The sequence below is a fragment of the Macaca nemestrina genome, chromosome 10, assembly GCF_043159975.1.
Source record: "Macaca nemestrina isolate mMacNem1 chromosome 10, mMacNem.hap1, whole genome shotgun sequence".
NCBI lineage: Eukaryota > Metazoa > Chordata > Mammalia > Primates > Cercopithecidae > Macaca > Macaca nemestrina.
In genome coordinates, this window is record NC_092134.1 from 23,621,969 (window position 1) to 23,635,731 (window position 13,763).

At 47.8% G+C, this 13,763-nt stretch overlaps 1 long non-coding RNA gene across 1 annotated transcript; it reads left to right on the forward strand.

Moving 5' to 3' along the window:
* Positions 1 to 212: 212 nt before the first annotated feature.
* LOC139356656 (uncharacterized) lies at positions 213 to 9,671 on the forward strand. The gene is made up of 3 exons (XR_011608855.1): positions 213 to 960; positions 4,205 to 4,297; positions 6,315 to 9,671. It is a non-coding gene; the product is annotated as an uncharacterized lncRNA (long non-coding RNA).
* Positions 9,672 to 13,763: the final 4,092 nt, after the last annotated feature.

Genomic DNA, 13,763 nt, shown 5'->3' on the forward strand with positions numbered 1-13,763 from the left:
CTGGTCTCAAATGCTTGGCCTAGAGCAATCCTATCTCCTCCCAAAATACAATGATTACCTGCATGAGCCACTGTGCCTGGTCTATTTTGCCGATTTTTGAGAGGTGGCTCAGAGAGGTGAAGTGACTGGCCCAGAGGCACACAGCTGGAGCATGAGAGAGTTAAGACTTGAACCCAGGTCGGTCTAAATGCTTCACACTTTCTACCATACCAGGGGCCTCTTTTTGTTCCAGGAAGCCAGGTCCACCACTTCTATCTACGGAGGTGGGCAGCCCCTCCATGGGCGGAGTTTGAGAGAGGGGTCTTCCTGGGATTGGTCAGGGTTTTTATGACCTCACAAAGCCTGGGTAGTCTGTACTGACTGAGTAGGCGGCTGTCCTGGCCGCTGGTGGAGTCTCCTCAGGGTCTGGTGTGAGATGGTTGGGTTTGGGGGGACGACAGTGAAATCCCCCAACCAGTCCCTGACTTGGTTGCTGGCGACACCTGGAGTCCAGGCACAGCCCTCAGCGAAGCCGCCAAAAGCAGTGGCTTAATTATTCCATCCATAAATGATAAGCCCTGTTCATTTCCAGTCTTCATGACAAATTTATGGCCTTATTTAATGTGCTCACTGCCCGACCTTCCCCGGCATCGCAAGAAAATGGGGGCCCCTTTCCGGAGGGCGCAGGGTGGTTCTTGCTACAGCAGCCTCTAGGCTAGGCACCTCTTCCTACTTCCCCACCCGCCAAACCCAGGAGCAATCAAGGCCTCTGATCCCAGGTTGGCCCTACCTGTTGCAGTTTGCAAACCCATTTTCTCTGCTTGACTTCACTGAGGAGACACAGGAGCATCAAAGTTAAGGGCAGAGCCTCTGGAGTCAAGAGGACCCAGGTTCAAGTTCCAACTCTGTTATTTCTGACCTGTGTGTCCTTGAACACGTTCCTTGCCTCAGCTTCCTACATATGAGGCTGAGATGAAACAGGTGGGAAGTGCTTCTACATAGTGAGTACTCAATACAGGGTAGTGCCTATTCCTGTTATGGGGTCTTCACGTACAATGCATTTGATTTAATTTGTGTCTGTGTGTGTGGTGAGGAGCACTGCTTAGGACTTGGTGACCTTGAGATGGGTCACATCTTGAAGTAGGACACTCAGACTGAGCCAACATGTCCAGCTTCTGCTCTGTGCAGAAAAGGCTGCAAAAACACTGGCTGCAGGCCAGGCACAGTGGCTCACACCTGTAATCCCAGCAGTTTGGGAGGCCGAGGCAGGTGGATCACCTGATGTCAGGAGATTGAGACCATCTTGGCCAACATGGTGAAACCCCATCTCTACTAAAAATACAAAAAAAAAAAAAAAATAGCTGGGCATGGTGGAGTGCGCCTGTAGTCCCAGCTACTCTGGAGGCTGAGGCAGGAGAATCGCTTGAACCCAGGAGGTAGAGGTTGCAGTGAGCTGAGATCCCGCCACTGCACTCCAGCCTGGGTGACAGAGTGAGACTCTGTCTGAAAAAAAAAACAAACTGCTGGCTGCAGAAGCCCAGCCCCAGGTACCTAGGAGTCTAGGTTCCAATGTCCATCCCACCTCCAGCTCTGGGCTGGCCTTGGTGACTCTTGCCTCAACCAGGGCCTCAATTTCCTCATCTGTCACTGGTTCCACCAGCACAACTCTTAGAGTTGCCACAGGCCAGAGATTCCAGCACAGGCAAAGAACAGCAGAATCAACTCTTGGGGGCCAGTTTCTGGAACCTACACAAGGGCCCCCCAGTCTAGATGACTGACAAACTCTAAGAGATTGGGGGACGAAAACCACAGACTCACAGGACCTTGGAGTTGGTGGGGGGTCTCAGAGAGCACTCCTTCCAGCCTGAGACTTCACAAATGAAGAAGCTCATCACAGCTGCCATGTATTAACTGCTTACTGTATACTAGGCACCACGATCAGAATTACCAAACATTGTCTATTCAGTCCTCAACATAATTAAACATGGACCAGGTGCAGCTCATCGTATTTTACAAAGAAGATGGAGGCTCAGAGAGGTAGGAGACTCAGGCAAGATCACATAGCACCGTCTCCTCCAAGTCCTGGCACTTCCCATGTGGCTGCATCCCCTGTGTTTGCATACGCATGCATGCATTCCCTTGTAAGCACATGTTTGTGTGAAGGTGCCTGTGCACATGTGAGCATGTAATTTGCATACTCATTTGCATGACGGTGCAGTCACTTCCGTCCACAAACAGCCCCCAGCAGGGCCCAGCCTGGCCAGGAAATATATATGCTCACCCCTACACTGTCTATCCCTCCACCAGTAGCTATCCATTGGCGGTTCAGTTTCTCAAGGTAATTTCTAACATTACCCCCATGGCCTAGATCATGAAACTGAGTCTTAGAATTGTGGGGCCAGGGTCATGCTGCTGGCAAGTGGCAGAGCCATGGTCTGATTCTTAGTCTGGGGACTCCAACTCCAGTGCTCTTTCTATAGTTCCGTCTGGCCTGAAGCCTTGAGGTAGACACAGAGGGGTGAACAGGCAGGAGGGGCTTCGGGAGAAGAGGCTGTGGAGCTTGACCTCAGAAGGGGTTGAAGAAATGAAGAAGCAGAAATGTGGAGGGAGGGACAGTGGACTCTGTACATGAACTTGGAAGGGTGTGTTTAACCATCCTTTCAACAAAATGACTCAGAGTCTACTACGTTTCAGGAACATAAACAATAACATTAATAATGACATTGCAAATCCATATCCAGTACTTACCACCCATTAGGCAAGGCTGTTGCATTAGCTCATTACTTCCTCACAACAATCTTATGAATAAGGTTATCATCCTCATTTTACATAGAGGGAAACAGAGCACAGAGAGGTGAAGTAACTTGCTTAAGATCACACAGCTGGTAAGTGGCAGAGTTGGGATTCAAATGCGAGTCATCTGGGCCCATGGTTCATGGACTCGACCATCACCACTCTTTGACTGGGAGATCGTGGCAAGCTGCTGTGCTGTTCTCAGCATGGTCGGTGCATGCGATGGCGTGTGTGCAGGCTGTACGTGTGTGCACATGTACACATGAGTGTTTGCATGCACATGCATATGCATTTCATGTATATGCATGTTTGTGTGAAGGTGTTTATGGGTAGGTAAGGAGGTGGGTATGTATATACATAGGTGTGACTGTGTGAGTATGCAATTACTGTGCCTGCCACATATGTATATCTGAGGGTACATGCACAGATCTGTAAGAGGTTGGGAAATTTCATCTCAGGTAGACCCATGCCAGTTGGTCCAAGAGAGCCCCATAAAGGTCAGGGTTACACAAGGAGGGGGTGGATGGGGCTTGGAGTAGGTAGGGCCTAAGAACTAGTATTCCCTGGATCGGGGGGAAGAGGGCTCCCCAGCTACACCTACCCATCACCCTGGCCTCCAGGAAACATTAATAATAGATCAGCAAATTCCAAATGTAAATAGGGCAATCAGGCCCGAAAACACAGACATTCATCACCCAGATACAAATTATGCTTCTGGCCTTGATGTAATTACCGGAGTTCAGCTCAATGCATTAAGCCACCCCCACCCTGCACTCCTGCACGTTGCTTTGTGCTGGTGTCCTCCCCTGAGGAGGCCCCACCATCTGACCCTACAGGGTCTCTCTGGCCACAGTCAAGGGTCCCCAGCTGTCTTAAACAGCTACAAAGACAGAATACCCCTGAGATGCTTGTGCATTGATGACAGAGCTCCAAAGGTCGCTGGGCAGACACCAGACAATGAGTCAGGTGCCTGGCTCTGACTCCAGCTTTGCAATGCCTTGCTGTGTGACCCTAAGCAAGTCACTCACCCTTTCTGAGTCTCAGTTTCCTCTTCTATGACAAGGACATAGCAAGACAGTGTGGTGTTAGAGTCTCTGGGCTTTGGATTCAGAAAGACCTGGGTTCGAATCACAACCTTACCATTTTTGAGTTCAGAGACCTTGGGCAAGTTTCTTTCCCACTCTGAGCCTCAATTTTTTCACCTGTAAAGTGGATATAATAATGTTTATCACCTGGGGTTATAGTGAGAAAAGAATGAAATATTATTTTTTTATTGATGAATTTAACTCATTCACATTTATTGTGATTATATTGTTATCATATATAAAATATATATCAATATATCAAAATATCTGTATCCATATCTACATTCATATATATCTATAGCCATATCTATCTTTATCTATCTTTTTTAAAATTTTATTTTTAATAGAGATGGGGTCTAGCTATATTGCCCAGGCTGGTCTTGAACTCCTGGCCTCAATTGATCCTCCTGGCTTGCCCTCTCAAACTGTTGGGATTACAGGTATGAGCCACCGCACCTTGCCTCAATCTATCTTTTATATATATCTATTATATAATTATGTAACTATATGGCTGGACTCTTTCTTGCCATATTTATTTGTGTTTCCTACTTATCAGGCTTCCTTATATTTCCTTCTTTTCCATGGCTGTTGTATTAGTTACCTATTAGTCTAAAATGTTGTGAGTTAACACAATAAATATTTAGCATTCATAGTATCTGTGAGTCAGGAACCTGGGAGTGGCTTAGCTGGGTGGCTTTGGTTTGGTGTCCCTCGTGAAGTTGCAGTTAATGATGTTGGCCAGGACTGCAGCCACCTGAAGGCTTGACTGAGCTTGAGGATCCAATCCTCAAGGTGGCTCCTCAGTTCCTCCCCACGTGGATCTCCCCACAGGGTTGCCTGAGTGTCCTCATGATATGGTGGCCAGCTTCCCCTGGAGCAAATGATCTAAGAGAACACGACAGAGGCTGCAGTGTCTGTAATGACTTAGCCTTGGAAGTCATGAGCTATCACTTCTGGACTTAGAGCCCGGCTACCCTACCTGTCTTGTGTTGAATAATAATGTATGTAAATCACCTAGCCCAGGCACTGGGAGAAATTCATTAATCCCGTGACCCCAGTGCCTAGCACAGTTCTGGCACAAAGAAGGCATCAACAATAATGAGTTAGCAAGAAGAGGAATGGTCGCAGCAAAATCTGGTCTCTTCTCCCCAGTGCCATTTCCTAGAGCCCAGTGGGCTAGTAGCTACTTGCAAGCCTGCTTTACTCATTCTTGCTGCTACTCAGGCCTCAGCTCAGGAGCTCTTGCCTTCTCGGAGGCAGAGAGGAAAGTCTAGACCAGAGGCATTTTCTGAGCCTGTCTCTTCCTAACTTTACATTGATCAGTAATTAAACGCAGCCTCCAATTACTATAATGTTTGGCGAGGCACCAAGCTCGTGTAAAACCTTGCAGTAAACATCTGCTTTATAAATTGCCTCTCGGTGCAGTGCACCAGCGGAGTTCTGGGGGTTGGGGAGAGAGAGAAGCAGAGAGCTGGGAAAGGGAGGAGAGAGACAAAGGAGAGGTGAGGGGAGGAGAAGGAGGGTGGGGTGCAGGGCGGGGGAGGCTGTCCTTCCCAGAAGTCGTGAGATGTGAAGAACCTGCCCTCCCCGCCCTCCAAGGTGGAGGCCCAGAATGCAACTTAGGGCTGGGGAGTCCTTGTCTCTTTGGGGCTTTGTCAAGAGCTGCACACAAATCGAACACAAATTACTTTTGTGTTGCTTTTTATTTTTCCAAACCCCATAACATCCCACTCACCTGCCATTTACATTTAGAAGGAGAAATGTGAAGATTGATTGGCTAGAGCAGCAGCCCCTGTAGGAAGTGAGATTTTCCCCAGGCTGCAGAGAGAGGTTGGGGGCTATGCCTTTCTATGATGGGCCCAGAGCCTTCTCCTGCTACCACACACACTGTCCTCTGAGCCAGAAATGAGCGTGTGTACCACACTCTGTCTCCTTCAGGTTCTTGCTCACAGAGGCCCAGGTGAGGGGAAGCCCCAGGACTGGAGGTCAGATGGAACTGGGCTGAGGGCCAGTTCAGCTCTTGTGGGTCTTTGGGCAAGTGACTTTGCCTCTCTGAACCTCCGTTTCTGTACCTGTGAAATGGGCATAAAAGCACCCTTGGAGGTTCCGGGAGGATGATGGGAGTCACAGAATGCTGGGTAGCAGAGTGGGGAGGGCAGGAGCTTTGAAGCCAGGCAGGCCTGCTAATTGGAAGAGACATTCTGCCTCTCTGAGCCCCAGGTTTCTTATCTGAAATAAAAAGAGGGTCACCTCAATCGCCTTACAGAAGTTCTACGAGGCTTAAACCGGATGCGGACTGAATACATGCCAGCTCTTATTGTCATTACTATCAGACACACAGAAAATGCTCAATAAATAGAGATGTTCTTCTGTTCCAGGGAGCTAGGACCTTCCAGGGCCTACTGGACACTCCTTGAAGACCAATGTTCTACCCCTTGATGGATGCTTTCTTTCCAGGCACCTGACCTAGGCTTTCTGGTGAAGACAATTTGATTGATCTGCTGTTTCTGCTGCTGGTGCCACTGTCTGCTCTCCAACCTGCCTGTTTGTTCACCCAGGGACAGAGGAGGTTGAGGTCGTCTGGTGTGGAGGGGAGGTGTTGGGGAATGAGTGAGTAGGGGAGGGCGATCTGCTTCCAAACTGCCTGCCTGTCCCCACTTTCCCACCCAACCCCTCTCCCCGACCCAGGGCAGCTGAGAGGAAATGAGGTCACATGTGTTACATGCTTAGCTTGTCACCTTTTTTTTTTTTGAGGCAGAGTGTCACTCTGTTGCTCAGGCTGGAGTGCAGTGGCACGATCTCAACTCACTGCAACCTCCACCTTCCAGGTTCAAGCGATTCTCCTGTCTCAGCCTACTGAGTAGCTGGGACTACAGGCACCCACCGTGCCTGGCTAATTTTTGTATTTTTAGTAGATATGGGGTTTCACCATGTTGACTGGGCTGGTCTCGAACTCCTGACCTCAAGTGATCCACCCGCCTGGGCCTCCTAAAGTGCTGGGATTACAGGTGTGAGCCACGGCACCTGGCTTAGCTGTTCACTTTTAATACTGATGTTATGATCTGAAATCCTACCTTGGTGGGAGGTGTTGGGGGGTGTGTCTTTCTCCCTTGTTCTGTTCACATCGGCAGGTAAGATGTGTAGCAAGGCAGGCGGGGCTGCCTCCCCCCTCTACTCCCAGGTAAGCTGCAGTGGTGCCTGAGGGGCCACCATTAGAAACCCACTCCTTAGCATGAAGCATGCACAGTTGATCCTCTTTAAAAATGAAAACAGCCCACAGAAGGCGGGTGGAAGGAATCTTTCTCTTTTTCTTTCTTTCTTTTTTTGAGACGGAGTCTCACTCTGTCACCCAGATTGGAGTTCAGGGGTGTGATCTTGGTTCACTGCCACTTCTGCCTCCCAGGCTTAAGAGAACCTTCTACCTCAGCCTTCCAAGTAGCTGGTACTACAGGTGTGGACCACCATGCCAGGCTAAATTTTAAAATTTCTGTAGAGACAGGGTCTCACTATGTTGCCCAGGCTGGTCTTGAACTCCTGGGCTCAGGTGACCCTCCTGCCTCAGCCTTCTGAGTAGCTGAGACCACAAGCATGTGCCACCAGGCTCAGCTAATTTTTAAAATGCCACCATGCCCAGCTAATTATTATTATTATTATTATTTGTATTTGTATTTGTATTTTTGGTAGAGACAGGGTTTCACCATGTTGCCCAGGCTGGTCTCAAACTCCTGAGCTCAGGTGATCCACCTGCTTCGGCCTCCAAAAGTGCTGGGATTACAGGTGTGAGCCACTGCACCCGGCTGAGTCTTTCTTACCTCAGCAAGAAATTATTTGTGAAATGACCTAATCTGAGAGTTAGAGGGGACGTTCAGCCTAGTGCCTGCCTCCTTGTAAGAACTCTGGAGGCTGGGCATGGTGGCTCATACCTGTAATCCAGCACTTTGCAGGGCTGGGGTAGGAGAATAGCTTGAAGCCAGGAGTTCAAGACCAGCCTGGGCAATAAAGTGAGACCCTGTCTCTACAGAAAATGCAAAATCTAGCTGGGTGTGGTGGCATGCACCTGTTGTTGGGAGGATCCCTTGAGCCCAGCAGATGGAGGCTGCAGTGAACTATGAAGGCACCACTACACTCCAGCCTGGGTGACAGAGTGAGTGAGACCTTGACGCTTAAAAAAAGAACTCAGTAAACATTTGACGAATGAATGAATGTGCGAATGAAGTCTTCCTTCCTTCTGGTGCTGGCATCCCTATTATGATGCTCACGGCACGACAATCAGCTAATTGTGAACACTTTCTCGACACAGGAAGCTCTTACCTGGAGGGCAGCCTGGTCCACTCTAGACAGCCTCATGCACTGGAACATGTTCTACATGTTGAGCTCAAAATCACTTTCCTAAAATGTCTCTGGAGGTTCCTTTGCCCCTACAGGATGGCTCTGAGGTCACTATCCAGAAAATCCTAAATCACAGAGAAGCAGTTGCAAATAAGTTTTATAAAAGCATGCCCTGCCATCTCAGGATGTTTGCCAATGAAACCGACATAGCAGGTGAAGTTTTATTCCGGTAAACCTGTCAGCCTGAGGCAGCACACAGGTGCTCCGATGAGTTAGAATGTGGCAGAATAAGAACACGAGTTCACCCAAACCAGGTGTCAGGCACTGTCTAAATGCTTTCACATGTATCGTGTATTCACTCATCTCCTATTCCCAACCCTCCTGTGAGCTGGGTGCTAGTACACTGAGACTCAGAGAGGGCAAGGGGCTTGCCCCAGACCCCACAGCTGGGGAGTATTTGAGCGCCGACTGTCTTGCTCCAGCGTTTGGGCACCCAAGTCCCACATTAAACCACAAACAATTTGCAACCTCTTACCTGTGAATCCAAATTTCCCTGAGAGTGGAACCATCAGGCAACCAAAACCAAATACAGAAATAAGTTGCATGTAAAATGAGAAATGTTTCAGATGATGGATATGCTAATAACCCTGATATCTGATCACTATACATTATATGTATAGAAACATCACGATATGTACAATTATTATGTGTCAATTGAAAAACTAAACTAAAATACAAAATAAGTTAATACTAAAAAAAAAAGAAGAAATTGAATGCAGAGATGATAAAAGACAGCAGCTGTCATCCCTAACTCCTGATTTCAAATGTTAATGTCTATCAAAGCACCTTCATTGTTTTTTCCTAACTGGCTTTATGAATAAATGTATTATATCATTTAGCTCTTCTTTGGTTGCAAGTGACAGAAAACCTAGTTGACTAGAGCATAATGGCTCCTGCAAGAAAAGCTCCAGAGGGTGGTGCTGGCCTCAGCCATGGTGCGATTCAGGGGCTTTCCTCCATATCACCAGAGCCGGTTTTTCTCCGTCTCCCTGGTTCACCTTTCCCAGTATTGGCCTCATTTGTAGGCTCTGAGGGTGGCCTCTGGCAGCTCTAGGCTTATCCTACCCCCATCCCAAGCTCAAATCCAGGAAGAAATCAAATCCAGGACCTTCCCAGCTGGGCGCGGTGGCTCACGTCTGTAATCCCAGCACTTTGGAAGGCCAAGGCAGGCAGATCACGAGGTCAGGAGTTGGAGACCAGTCTGGTCAATATGGTGAAACCGCGTCTCTACTAAAAAAATTTAAAAAGTTGCCGGGCGTGGTGGCGTGCACCTGTAGTCCCAGCTACTCAGTAGGCTGAGGCAGGAGAATCGCTTGAACCCAGGAGGCACAGGTTGCAGTAAGCCAAGATCACACCACTGCACTCCAGCCCAGGTGACAGGGTGACAGAGCAAGACTCTGTCTCAAAAAAAAAAAAAAAGAAAAAAGAAAAAAGAAAAGGACCTTCCCTTTTTTCACACTTTGCATGGAAGTGACAAGACTGACTGGCCCCCACTGGTCATTTTGGTCCCTGAACCTTTCTTTCCCTGTGTCCAGAGGATGCTTTAGGCATTGGGTCCATGTCCACCTCTGATGCTGTGGAGGGGCTTGAGAGTTGGGGGAGGGATAATTCCCCCGAAAGGAAGACCAGAGTATTGTCACCAAAAGAAGGGGACAGGATACAGGACAGAAGGCTGCAAATATCCACTCAGTATGGGTGTCACACTTTGAATGCTGACACAATCTTCTCGTTCCTGTGTTACACATTCTGGGCTTCCCCCTAAGATTTCATTTGTAACTGAATTACATTCCTGAAAACAGTTTGTGAGCCACTGGTCTACAACATTTTAAGTAGCTTTATAGAGCCTGTCGCAGGGATGGGCATTAACTCACTAACTGGGATGGCGTACAAGAGCTTGCCATCTCCCTTGATGGGGTATAATAATCATAATGATAAAGCTGACATTTACTGCAATGCATGCTTGCTCCATACATTCTCTCTCTCTCTCTCTCCCTTTTGAAATGAAGTTTTCTCAGTTGCCTAGGCTGGAATGCAGTGGTGTGATCAGAACTCACTGCAGCCTTGAACTTTTGGGCTCAAGTGATCCTCTCACCTCAGCCTTCCAAGTAGCTAGGACTACAGGCATGCACCGCCATGCCTAGCTAATTCTTTCTTTCTTTCTTTATTTTGTAGAGATGAGATCTCACTATGTTGCCCAGGCTGGTCTTAAACTCCTGGCCTCGAGGGATCTTTCCACCTTGGCCTCCCAAAGTGCTGAGATAATAGGCATGAGTCACAGCACCTGGCCTGTACATTCTATTAATATCCAATTTTGCTGCAGAGGAAATTGATACTTAGAGGGGCTGAATCAACCAGGTGGTAAAGGAAAGGTTGAGAACAAGAACAAGGTCTGCTTGACATCAAAGCCAATATATTTTTGTTAAAAAAGAAATTGTATTATATGGCAGCGCTCAGTGACTCATGCCTGTAATTCCAGCACTTTGGGAGGCTGAGGCAGGTGGATCATCTGAGGTCAGAAGTTCAAGACCAGCTTGGCCAACATGGTGAAACCCTGTCTCTACCAAAAATACAAAAAAATTAGCCGGGTGTGGTGGCGGGCACTTGTAGTCCCAGCTACTCGGGAGGCTGAGGCAGGAGAATGGCGTGAACCTGGGAGGCGGAGCTTGCAGTGAGCTGAGATTGCACCACTGCACTCCAGAATGGGCAACAGAGCAAGACTCCGTATCAAAAAAAAAAAAAAAAACCCACAAAAAAACCCACAAAAATTAGCCGGGCTTACTGGCATGCGCCTGTAATCCCAGCTACTCAGGAGGCTAAGACAGGAGAATTGCTTGAACCCAGGAGGCAGAGGTTGCAGTGAGCCAAGATCATGCCACTGTGCTCCAGCTTGGGTGATAGAGCAAGACTCCATCTCAAAAAAAATTGTATTATATTTTTATATTTATAGACATAATGGTTGTAAAAAAATTCAAACAATAGAGAAAGATATAAAGGAAAAAATTAAAGCACTCCCTCCCCTCAAGTTAACATTTTAAAAGATTGAAGCTTCTAAGTTACAAAAGTAATATTGAGCCTGGGAAACACAGTGAGACCCCGTCGTTACAAAAAATAAATAAATTAGCCGGACGTGGTGGCAAGTGCCTGGAGCTCCTACTACGTGGGAGGCTGAGGCTGGAGGATTGCTTGAATCCTGGAGGTGAGGTTGCAGTGAGCTATGATGGTGCCACTGCACTCCAGCCTGGATGGCAAAGTGAGACCCTGTCTTTAAAAAAAAAAGTATAAAAACAAACAAAAAGAATAAAAATAAGTAATACTGTACACAGTAAAAACTAACACAAAAGTAAATGAAACGAAGGTCAAAAGTTGTTCCCCATTCCCAGTTCTGCCATCTCACTCCCCAGAGAGTAGCCGTGTGAATAGATTTTTGTGTAACTCTCTCCACATACTTCTATGTGCATATCAACCACATACATGCTTCCTTTTACATAAATGGTACCATGCTATAAATGGTCTATAATTTGTTTGTTCCACTTAGTCAAATTTCATGCACATGCTTCTCTACTGGTTCACATGGAACAACTGTATTCTTTTTCCTAGATGTACAGTACTCCATTCAAATGGCCATATTATAATTTACACTTAAGCAGTCCCCTATTGATGGATACTTAGGTTGTTTCCAGTTTTGTGCTTTTTCTTTTCTTCTAAAGGTTGCCATGACCAGCCCTGTACTTTTCTCTTTGCTATTTGGATGCGTGGAGCCAGCTTCTATGCTGTACCCACCTTACTCCCCTGCTAGGTTTGACTTTCCTGCCAGTCTCTGCTTTGGGAATGACCCTGGGGCCTGACCACTTGTGGGGAGGGGCATGAAAGGGGCTCCCCTCCTCACGTTCTAGCCTCTGTTCTGTCTTCTTGAAGGCCTGGCTCAGAGCTCTCAGCATCTCTCCATGATGAGATAACTTACATTTTCTGTTATCATTTTTTTCTCTTTTTCAGTAGAAAGGGGCACTTAAAGTGAAATATCTCTTGCCACACAGTTAACAAGGATTCATAAAAGTGAACTGTTCACCTTGTCTGTTGGCGGGTGGTTGTGAGAAATCAATAGCACACGGAGATCCCCTGCTCTTCACATCTGGTGGTGTCTGTGTGGTGGCATGGACAGGGCAGGAGCCGCCTGGCTTCCTCAAACATGCCGCTGGGAGCCCTAGAGGGTTTGCAAACACTCTGGGCCCAGGTGACAACCCCGGTCAAAGTCAATGCAGAAGAGCCGTCATCTGGTGCAGGAAAAGCAGCCTGGCCCTATGTCTGGACTACTTTCTTCCCCACCTTTGAGAGCTTGGCTTGAATGCCACCTCTTCTAAGAAGCCCTTCCAGACTGAGGCATTCACTCCTTCATTCAATGAGCATGTATGGAGACCCCTGTTCTGTGGCAGACCTGTGACAGGCATACAGAGGTGGCCCAGTCATGACCCCTGCTTTCCACAGGGGGGACAGACAGGGACACAGGGACTTATCACGCAGGGTGAAATGGGCTTCAACGGGGATGCTTGGGGACTGTGGGGGTCCAGTAAGGGCCCCAGACCCAGCTTAAGGGGTGTGGGTCCTCAGAGAAGGCTCCCTAGGGGGCCTGGTGTCTATGCTCAGAGCCCAGGGGGCATGGAAAGGTATGGGGGGTAGGGGGATAGCCAGATGACATCCAAGAGGAAGGTGATGCCATGCAGACGAAACAGCATATGCAAAGGCCCAGAGGCAAGGGGACAGCGGGCAGGTGTTTCTGGGAGCATTAGAGACTCAGTCCAGCTGGAGCCCACAGTCAGAGAGGAGATGGGGTGCGAAGGTGGCCAGCGGCTGGCCATGGAGCGCCTGAGACTCCACTCAGGACTGGGGACCTAATGTGGGCTGACACCTCTGGATGGTGGTACTTGGGGGTGAGTTTTACTTTCTTCTTTGAAATTATCTCTGATTTCTTGGATGTGAGGGCGATCTGGCTGTGAAGTCTGTCACCCCATCGATCGCCAGGGTTGATTCGGGTGATCTGGTTGGCTAGGTAGGTGTCCCCTTCCTCCCTCACTGCTCCATGTGTGTCCCTCCCGAAGCTGCACACTTGGTCAAAGAGGACAGCAATCCCTGAGAGACGAGGACCAGTCTTCAGTCAAGGGTATACGAGTAGCTGCACTCCCCTGCTCCAAACAAGCTCTCAAATTATCTCTAATTTCTCAATTTTTCTATAGTGAATTATGTGTTACCTTTGTAGTAAAAAATTGTAAATAACAATAAAGATTACTGCAGAAGAATAAAGGAGAAGGCAAATGAGTAGTAGTAATGATAGTGGTAGCAATAGTAACAGTGGTATTGATAGTAGTGGCAATAGTAGTAATAGCAGTAGTAATCAGTAATAGCAGTAATAGTAGCAATAGTGGTGATAGTAATAGTAGTAACTGTAGTAGAAACAGCAATTGTGGGAGTAATAGTAGTAATTGTGGGAGCAATAACAATAGTAGTAATAGTGGTGGTAGCAAT